We start from the raw sequence: 11,392 nt of genomic DNA, 5'->3' as shown, positions 1-11,392 counted from the left end.
AGCAGGGTGTTACTGTGTGCCTGCGCCCATTGAAAAGCTGGGATAGGCTCCAGCAAACACCCATCCACGACCCTAATTGGATAAGCGGTTAAGAAAGTGAGTGAGTGAGTATTGTCATTTTCAAGTCTACATCAATGCAGGTATTAATGATTTATAAAGAACAGCAACACAAATACAATTTTTAGATGTAGCTCTATAGTCACTAGTGCTATTTTTATAACATGCCCTGGGGGCGACCAGGTGCCCACAGGCACCGTGTTTGTGACCCTCGATATAAGCAGTGCTTGTGTGTTCGTGGTCAAGGTCGCACTGACCACCCACACACTGTAAACATACCACACGTGTCACGTTCCAGCTGACTACTGGCTGGTTGTAAGAAGTCTCATCATTTATTCATTTAGCTATAGTCACTAATTCACTCACTCACTCCTGAAGCAGTGATTATGAATATTCAATCCACCTTCTGCATGTTTCTGGAAAGATCAAAGGAAACCGGTGTATATACTTCAACCTGATCAGGGTCACTGTGGATCTATCCTGATCTCCAGTCACTTTCGTCACTGCCTGGAATGGTTTTCTTTGGTAACACATTTAAATACAGTATTTTAAATCTTTTGAATATCATAACCTTTATGTTACCTTTCACCAGTCTTCACCAGGCTGTTTACCTCTGGTCTCTCTCATTACCAAGGGTTTTTTACCTCCCAGAACTGCTACTCAGTAGACAGTTTAAGACTAATTTAAGCTATGTAAACATTAAGAACTGTTATGTCCAAATACCAGAACATCAACAGTCTTATGTCTGATATGCTCAAACAATATGTCTGGAACAAACAACCATGCAACAGTGAAAATCACAAAGACGTTATTGTAGCACTTGACTTATTTGTATGATTTTATGATTGAACTCCTGCCACATGACTGGCTAATTACAGTAGATAGAAGCATGAACAAGCAGGTGTACTGGTGTTCCTAATAAAGTGGATAGAGTTGGTTTATATAATCATGTTGTGAAGCCTTGCTTGTGAACTCTTTTTGCTCCTGTTTTGTTATTTGCCTTGTTCCTTGGTCTAGTCTTGTTTTGACCCGTGGCTGTTTCAGGATTAATGATTATGGATTACCCTTGTTTAACCTTGTCTGCTTGTTCTCTGACCACTGCTTTAAAAACTGGCTGTTTCACAGAAATGTAGTGATTAACACAACACTGATTTTATATCCGTGCACTATGATCACTACCTCTTGTGAGGTATTTTACCTTGGTGTTTACTGAACAATGTATAGGGTGTTATTAAGTTCTACGACAGACTGGGACTCTGTTCAGTGATTTCCTGTCTTGTAAGTGGTGTTTTGCTGTAGTTGAAAGTGAAATGAAAATGAAATAAGTGATATATTTAGTATTTAATAAACTAAATTTCTACAATTACTGTTCATTTTATCAGCTTCACTTACCATATACGAAGCACTTTGTAGTTCTACAATTACTGATTGTAGTCCATTTGTTTCTCTGCATGCTTTGTTAGCCCCCTTTCATGCTATTCTTCAATGGTCAGGATCCCCACAGGACCACTACAGAGCAGGTATTATTTGGGTGGTGGATCATTCTCAGCACTGCAGTGACACTGACATGGTGGTGGTGTGTTAGTGTGTGTTGTGCTGATGTGAGTGGATAAGACACAGCAATGCTGCTGGAGTTTTTAAACACCTCACTGTCACTGCTGAACTGAGAATAATCCACCAACCAAAAACATCCAGCCAACAGCGACCTGTGACCACTGATGAAGGTCTAGAAGATGACCAACTCAAACAGCAGCAATAGATGAGCGATCGTCTCTGACTTTACATCTACAAGGTGGATCGACTAGGTAGGAGTGTCTAATAGAGTAGACAGTGAGTGGACATGGTTCTTAAAAACTCCAGCAGTGCTGCTGTGTCTGATCCACTCATACCAGCACAACACGCACTAACACACCGCCACCATGTCATTGTCACTGCAGTGCTGAGAATGATCCACCACCCAAATAATACCTACTCTGTAGTGGTCCTGTGGGGGTCCTGGCCATTGAAGAACAGGGTGAAAGCAGGCTAAAAAGATATGTAGAGAAACAGATGGACAACAGTCACCAATTGTAGAACTACAAAGTGCTTCTATATGGTAGGTGGAGCTGATAAAATGGACAGTGAGTGTAGAAACAAGGAGGTGGTTTTAATGTTATGGCTGATCGGTGTATTTGTGAATTATTCAAGATCACCTGTAAACAGGCCAGTAAGAACAAGTAAGAACAAGTAAGTAGATTTCAAGTCATGATACAGCGATTGCTGTTTATTTCCTTTCTGTGGTCACTGAGATGGGTGTGAGACGAGGACAAGGCTTCCTGCCAGTAAGAGAGAAAGCATTTAAAAAAAAACCTTTAAGATGAACCTACAACTGATCTGACTCATCTTAACAGCTCATGAACAAGTCCTTTAATGGCGTAAATGGAGGGGTTTACAGTGATTTACCAGGACATCTAAAGTTAAGGAGCAGGATTAAAAAATAAACTGTCCCCACAGTGTCTTATGCTTTAATATGTAAAGACAACCTGAAATTGCACCAAGCTTGTCTCTGGTATGATTATACAGTATTAATCAGCTGTGCTATGCTTTAGTTCACTAACACTATTGAAATGAGATGAAGCCTCACCTTAAAGAATCAAAAAAGGACCCAAGTGCAAGATATTTAACCAACGATACTGTAGCTAGAAGCTAATAACAATAAAGGAGACAATCACAAATAAATAAAGTGGCCAAAATAACAGAAACAAAGTAACAAATGAAAGACACAAAAACGTCCGCAGCCCGCAATGGATAAGTGGATACAACAGGGATAGCGCAAACCTGGAACCTGGTCTTTCTCTCCAGATATATAAAGCCGCACACACACATATACTAAAAGCAACTACTGCTCCAACCGCAGCGATATTCAGTTCACAGAAAGATCACTGTGTGTGTATAGAACATTGCATTATTGACAGCTTCTATATTTACATTTAAGCCATTCAACAGAGGCTTTTATCTAAAGCAGCTAACAATTGTGACCTATTACAATCCAATCAATTAGGGGTTAAAAGCCATGCTCAAAGGTTCAACAGTAGCAATCTTGTAGTGATGGTGCTTGAACCAGTGACCTTCTGATTACTAACCCAGTACCTTAATCATTGAGCTACCTCTACTCTTTTTTTTCAATGTTGGGTGTCTGGTGTTTTGGTAGATTGAAAAAAAAAAGCTACTTGAATGGGATGTTTATGGAGTATCATTATCTGTGCTGCGTGTAGAGCTCTGTGTTTATAGCTGTTTGAAATGCAAAATGGCCTTCTTCCAACACAAGTAATGCTTCTCTCATGGTCACCAGCCAAGATTATTTTACTCCAAGAGTAAAACAGTAATAATATATTAGTTTTGCTTCTCACTGCATATTAATGCATTTAGATCATGCTTAGACGTTAAACAGATTATATACGCTATTCAGAGTCTAGCCCTGGGTATCTACGTTCTTTACATTTATTCCAAATACAGTCTGAGCGTTGATTATTTACAGAGAGTTTGAGCATATTAGTCCTATTCTAGCATCTCTGCACTGACTGCCATTAATTAAAAATCCTTATACATGACCTGGCTACGCAGTATTTGAGTATTTGAATGAACTTATTGAGCGCTACAAGAGCGTTCTCATATACAGTTCCACAACTTCCCTCTGCTTGGGATTAAAACACAGTTTCAACCTTCAAATCCAAATGAAAACTTAACTATTTTCTCAGGCTTTTGATTAATCAATACAAACCAGGCAAGTTCTCACATTCAGATATGCTGTATTAATTAGAGGTGCTGGAGTCTCGTGCTATACTCTGCACACATTATAATTCATCTTGTTCATATCATATTTGAACCCTGAGATAGCTCTGACATGAACCTTTTTACCAACCTGTAGGTTTGAGGCTACCATGCCAACAATGATGTTCCCGCTGGATTGCTGGATGTGAGGGGAATCAGTAGCGCGTGCACCCACAATGTCCAGAATTCACCAACAGACTCTAATATATCACAGACTAACCTGACAAATGATGAACTCTAATTACATGCTTTTCAGTTGATATGTAATTCCAATTCATCCAAGTTTCCTCTAGGCCACCCTAGGAGAATTGATGTCCCTGTTCAGTCTGGTTCTTGTTCCTTTCAAGGTCTCTTCTTTGTAATATTTGGTGACTTGTTCCTTGTCACTGTTTCCCTGGGCTTGCTCATCAAGGTTTTTTTGGTCCTGGAATCTGTAAAGTTGGTATAAGACAATGTCAATGGCAAAAAGGTGCTATACAAATACATTTTGATTAATTAACTGATTAACAAGTGCACATAAACGACTTATTTTAATTTGCACCATCTTTCGCCCCATGATCGAGATCATAACGGTTCTAATAATGGTATCGTTTTTCTAAAATGCAAAGTAAAGTAAATATTGCATCTGGTGAGCGTGGCAGGATGTTTAATTACGCCTGACTGGAAGACAGAATCCCTCTCGCTAAAAACAAAGAGGAGACGCTCGAATACAGTGAGGCAGACACACATTTCCTAAATGTGCCTCACAGTCGCAGGAGCATCTGTGTTTGATTAATGAACGGATAAAGTATTTAAAGCAGAGTTTAATTTTTAATGCCCTACATCTGTTCCACGGCTCGAACAGATCAATAGGAGCTCGCACAAACCTTCCAGCAGATTCACTGTGCAAATGTATGCTTTCCCTGTCCTGCCTACGCCCTGTAATATTGAACTGAAAAAACAGCCCATTAATAGGATGAGAGAAAAACAAAGCAGAAATGTCTGGATGATGCTTTAATGTATTTTCTATTACAGCCCTTGTGTGGAGATGCGCCCGTCGCCTCCATTAAAGGGTCAAGCTGATATGGTAAAGCGTCTGGACGCTCGCGCCTCTGCCAGACGAGCCGCTGCCAGACTTTAATTGGCCTTTCTGATGTCGAAGAAGCTGGAGGAAGAGAAAGGCGCTAATATATGGATGTCAAAGCACAATGAAGAATTCAATGTCAGGAAGCGTATAGATGTGTGTGTCGTGTGGAGTGAAGAGTGTGGGCTTGAGGAGGAAGCAGAGGAAGTCTTAATAGCTGTGCTGTCACGTGGAACTACATTTTTATTAGCGTCTCAGCTATATAGGTCTTCATGGTGCACAGTCTGCTGGACTGTCAAAACAATCAGGAATCTGTATGCACACAAGTCTATGTAAAGGCTTGAATGATACAGCAGTCTATTACACTAGCCCTAGCACTAGATGAATCTCAGTAGTGCTATCAGCCAGCCAGGCCGACGTCTATGCAGACATGATAAGCTTTGTCTGGGTTTTGGGGGGTTGGAGGTAAAGCCCTGTGATGGACACACCCTATGGAACTCCAGACCTCCAACATTACAGGTATGTAATATGTCCAAATCTTAAATGAGGGGCCCTTTTTTAACATACCAGTGAAGGATGATTATTTTTTATTATGTTTTTTATGCATTTTACCCCCTTTTTCTCCCAATTTAATGTAGCCAATCAGCTGCTGGGAGCTCAGAATCTCGACGCTCAATGTGCTAGTGGATCATCCCACTGCGCCTGAAGGATGATTTTTAAAGGACAGAAATACAAGTTGTAGTTCTTGTCTTCATCCATTGGTGCCCTGTTTATAATGTATTCCTGCCCTGCACCAAGTGTTCCTGAGATATGCCACTCACCCACTGTGACTTAGCAGTAAATACCGCCCCTGTTTTTTCCCCTGAAGAGTGTGTCCTATAAAATCACAAAATCAGTTTCTACATCAAAAAAAAAAAAAAAAAAAAATGTGTAGAACCATTAGTGAGGGTTGGTACCTGTCTAAGGACTGATCGAAATTAGGAGGCATACTGATTACATACCTGAAATGGAAAGAGGGGCATTAAGGGCAAATATAAGAAAACATCGACATTGACAACCTCCACATTTCTTAAATTTAGAGGTTCAAGCTTTAGCTAGTTGAGATACACTGATCAGGCATAACAATAAAACCACCTCCATGTTTCTACACACACTGTCCATTTTATCGGCTCCACTTACCATAGAGAAGCACTTTGTAGTACTACAATTACTGACTGTAGTTAATCTATTTCTCTACATACCTTTTTAGCCTGCTTTCACCCTGTTCTTTAATGGTCAGGACCCCCACAGGACCACCACAGAGCAGGTATTATTTAGGTAGTGGATCATTCTCAGCACTGCAGTGACAATGGTGACATGCACTTGTTCACCTTGTAGATGTAAAGTCAGAGACGATGGCTCATCTATTGCTGCTGTTCGAGTTGGTCATGTTCTAGACCTTCATCAGTGGTCACAGGACGCTGCCCACAGGGCGCTGTTGGCTGGATGTTTTTGGTTGGTGGACTATTCTCAGTCCAGCAGTGACAGTGAGGTGTTTAAAAACTCCATCAGTGCTGCTGTGTCTGATCCACTCATACCAGCACAACACACACTAACACACCACCACCATGTGAGAGTCCTGACCATTAAAGAACAGGGTGAAAGGGGACTAACAAAGCATGCAGAAAAACAGATGGACTACAGTCAGTAATTGTAGAACTACAAAGTGCTTCTATATGGTAAGTGGAGCTGATAAAATGGACAGTGAGTGTAGAAACAAGGGGGTGGTTTTAATGTTATGGCTGATCGGTGCATGTGATTTGAAGATGGTGTTAACTCAGACATTTCCAAAATATTCTAAAATTCCTTCTCACAGCTGTGTAAGTCTGATCACCACTACATCACCATTTCAGCCTGTATTTTATCAGTCATTAATGCAAAGATCTAGATCATTCCAAAAGGTTCACAAACTTTTTCCCACAATAATACACACAGTATATAAACAAGACATACTCAAAGCATCGTCGATCCAACTATGTCATACTTTCTATAAACGGACCGCGTGAGCAGGATCCGAGGATCACGAAGGAGCCGGTGTGGTCTCGTAACAGCAGTAAAATGTGACTTAATGATGACAAACGACGACTCTCACACCGCCGCTCGCTGTTATGCAGTAAAAACCATTTATAAAAGAACAGCTCCGAATCGAGCTACTCGTAAATAAAACACTGTCTTTTATAACAGCGCTGCAGTGGTTTTGTACATCTTACTTTAGGGATTAATTCATAGGTGTTAAGTGACTTTGCAGTTTTGGGATTGCGATGATTTTAGCAGGTGCTTCTTTATGTATAATTAATACATATTTCTTTGTCTAAGTTAATATGACAGAATCTGCATGGTCAAAAAAACCACCTATGTCGAATATGCATTCACTGGCCATGTTATGAGCTAGACCCACGTATTCTACAGATCAGCGGTTCCCAACCTTTTTTGCACCACGGACCGGTTTTCATATCAAATATAATTCCACGGACCGGCGGGGGTGGAGGGACTTAAAATAGAATAACTATACTGCTCACAAGTGAACATTTTTCGCTGCAACGAGATGCTGCTTCCACCTGGGGGTGATATGAGACGATAAACGTGTTGGAACTGAAAGCAGTGTTTTGATGGCTGATGTGGCGATCTCTAATTATTTATTCTTTCTTTGCGGCCCGGAAATAAATGACCCACGGACCGATACCGGTCCGCGGCCTGGAGGTTGGGGACCTCTGCTATAGATGCCCTGTGTGAGTGTCTAGAATTACTGATTGTAGTCCATCTATTGCTTTCTATCATCTATCAATGAAAAGTGATCCCATAGGACCCCCACTGACCAGATATTGTTTGGATAGAAAACCATTCACAGCACGACTCTGTGAAAAGCACCAGTCCAAATCTCAGCATTGCTATCGGCCTGCCATGGATCTATACATGTCTGAGGGGTGTGGCCGAAGTCCTCCATTGGATTTACGCCCTGTACGTGGTATTCCTGCCTTGCTCCTTGTGTGTCTCAGTGAAAATGAAATAAAAAAAGAAAAACAAAGCATTCACATCAATGCACTGATAAGTACATGGTAGTGTGTTGTACTGGTAAGTGTAAGTGTAGCAGGTGCAGCAGTGTTGCTGGGATTTTAAACACTAGAATGTCAGTGCTCCAACCCAAAATATACAGCCAACAGCATCCAGTGATTAGAAAATGTCCACTGATAAAAGACTAGAGGAAGATTAACACATTTTATGTCCCAGGGCCATCTGTATAAATAGTTATCCATAAGTACTAATGGCATGGAACAGTGGTCTCTTGTCAAGGTCATATAAGTGGACACTTTCTGCCCCAACCCAAAATGTACAGCCAACAGAATTCAGCGATCAGAAAGTGCCCACTGATAAAGGTCTAGAGGAAGATTAACACATGTCCTAGGGTCATCTGTATAAATAGTTAAGTACAAATGATATGGAACAGTGGTCAGGAAGAAAACCCACTATGCTGGAAACAAATGTGTCAAGGTAGTATAAAGGGGGAGAAATGGAGGCATGTAAACCCAACAGCATTGCACCTACTGTGAAGCCTGGTGGTGGTAGTATTATGATTTGGAGATGTTAGTTATAAGACGAAGATGTTAATAGTCTTGCTCAGGGGACCAACAGTGGCAACAATCTTCCAAATCAATAGTCCAGAACCTTAACCACTGAGCTACCCCTGTCCTGACCTTCTGATTAGACCCTGCTGGTCATTTTGGATAAAAGCAACTTCCAAATAAACAAACATAGATGCGTTTGTTTGGCCTAAGTAGCTTAGCATGAAGGGTCCGGTGAGAGTTCCTGCACCGTTAGTCTGCCACTGACATTGCCTTCTCTCGCAGATAATGGGCATGACTAAGTAGCACTTCATTAATCAACGGCGCTCTTCGACGAGCCTCTTCATCGTCCTGCCTTTGGATTTTCTTTTTATGCCGCATGCCATTAATTAAAGTCATCAAAGCCAGCGGCGAGCGCCCACGGCGGCTTTATCTGCAGTGTTTTTGCACATGCGCTACCGGGTGCCGCGGTGATTCCTGAAAACAAAACAATATTTCAGCACCGTCAGTACATTTGAGTTCTTTTATACAGAAAAAAATATTTGAACTACATCTTATTAACAACATACACATACACATACACACAGGTGACAAATTAAAGGAATACCCTGACTAAATAAGTGCAGAAATATTTGTTACTACTTGTACCCAGTAAATGGGGGCACTCTTATTCTGAAAAATACCCTGCTGGCATGGTTTGGGTCAACTTGTCCCCTTACAAAAAAGACTCACTGCTACTGCTAATCAACACAAAGTTATTTGGACTGATCAAGATTGGTATCTTTAGGGATGAGATGGCCCCATCCCCAGGGTACAAAGAGGGTGACAGTGCTTCACACCACCATTATTAAAACCAACAGAAAGGGTAAGGTTTCAGACCCACCACGGCCCTGACCAGGATAAAGTGGTGGTAAAATAGACAATGAATGAATGAATGAATGTTCATCATTCCAGAACACTTGTAGACTTGTATCAATGCCCAACGCGAATGTTCTAGCACTTCTCTTCACTTTTGTTACCCAGCTGTAGATCCCATTTTGATCTGAATGGCAGGTAGTATTGGTGCTGCATGGCTCCAGAAATCCGGGTAGAATCCAGTTTGGTTAGAATCCAGCCTGCCTACTGTCTGTGTGGCTTAAAAATCTGCATGCAGTATGACGCCCTGCCATGAACTGGCATCCTGTCTGGGCAGTATTCCCACCTTGAGCTCAGTGTTCCTGGCTTTGGCTCCAGACCCGCAGCAACAACCCTCTTCAGAATAAAGTGGGTATTAAGGATTAATGAGTCAATTATTTAGTTTACACATACCTCATGTATGAATGTGTATGTGCACCCTAGTGTGAAAAGTAGACAGTAGTTCATTCATTTTTACTTGTCACCCTGGTCAGGGTGGCTGTGGGTTCAGCAGCACACAGAAATAGTGGCTGGAATAAACCCAGAGTGTGCCAATACACACTCACACATTCACTTACTCTAGTTATTATATACAGTGTATCACAAAAGTGAGTACACCCCTCACATTTCTGCAGATATTTAAGTATATCTTTTCATGGGACAACACTGACAAAATGACACTTTGACACAATGAAAAGTAGTCTGTGTGCAGCTTATATAACAGTGTAAATTTATTCTTCCCTCAAGATAACTCAATATACAGCCATTAATGTCTAAACCACTGGCAACAAAAGTGAGTACACCCCTTAGTGAAAGTTCCTGAAGTGTCAATATTTTGTGTGGCCACCATTATTTCCCAGAACTGCCTTAACTCTCCTGGGCATGGAGTTTACCAGAGCTTCACAGGTTGCCACTGGAATGCTTTTCCACTCCTCCATGACGACATCACGGAGCTGGCGGATATTCGAGACTTTGCGCTCCTCCACCTTCCGCTTGAGGATGCCCCAAAGATGTTCTATTGGGTTTAGGTCTGAAGACATGCTTGGCCAGTCCATCACCTTTACCCTCAGCCTCTTCAATAAAGCAGTGGTCATCTTAGAGGTGTGTTTGGGGTCATTATCATGCTGGAACACTGCCCTGCGACCCAGTTTCCGGAGGGAGGGGATCATGCTCTGCTTCAGTATTTCACAGTACATATTGGAGTTCATGTGTCCCTCAATGAAATGTAACTCCCCAACACCTGCTGCACTCATGCAGCCCCAGACCATGGCATTCCCACCACCATGCTTGACTGTAGGCATGACACACTTATCTTTGTACTCCTCACCTGATTGCCGCCACACATGCTTGAGACCATCTGAACCAAACAAATTAATCTTGGTCTCATCAGACCATAGGACATGGTTCCAGTAATCCATGTCCTTTGTTGACATGTCTTCAGCAAACTGTTTGCGGGCTTTCTTGTGTAGAGACTTCAGAAAAGGCTTCCTTCTGGGGTGACAGCCATGCAGACCAATTTGATGTAGTGTGCGGCGTATGGTCTGAGCACTGACAGGCTGACCCCCCACCTTTTCAATCTCTGCAGCAATGCTGACAGCACTCCTGCGCCTATCTTTCAAAGACAGCAGTTGGATGTGACGCTGAGCACGTGCACTCAGCTTCTTTGGACGACCAACGCGAGGTCTGTTCTGAGTGGACCCTGCTCTTTTAAAACGCTGGATGATCTTGGCCACTGTGCTGCAGCTCAGTTTCAGGGTGTTGGCAATCTTCTTGTAGCCTTGGCCATCTTCATGTAGCGCAACAATTCGTCTTTTAAGATCCTCAGAGAGTTCTTTGCCATGAGGTGCCATGTTGGAACTTTCAGTGACCAGTATGAGAGAGTGTGAGAGCTGTACTACTAAATTGAACACACCTGCTCCCTATGCACACCTGAGACCTAGTAACACTAACGAGTCACATGACATTTTGG

This window comes from Trichomycterus rosablanca, chromosome 18 (genome assembly GCF_030014385.1).
Source record: "Trichomycterus rosablanca isolate fTriRos1 chromosome 18, fTriRos1.hap1, whole genome shotgun sequence".
In the NCBI taxonomy this organism is placed as follows: domain Eukaryota; kingdom Metazoa; phylum Chordata; class Actinopteri; order Siluriformes; family Trichomycteridae; genus Trichomycterus; species Trichomycterus rosablanca.
Note: the sequence above shows the minus strand (reverse complement) of the source record.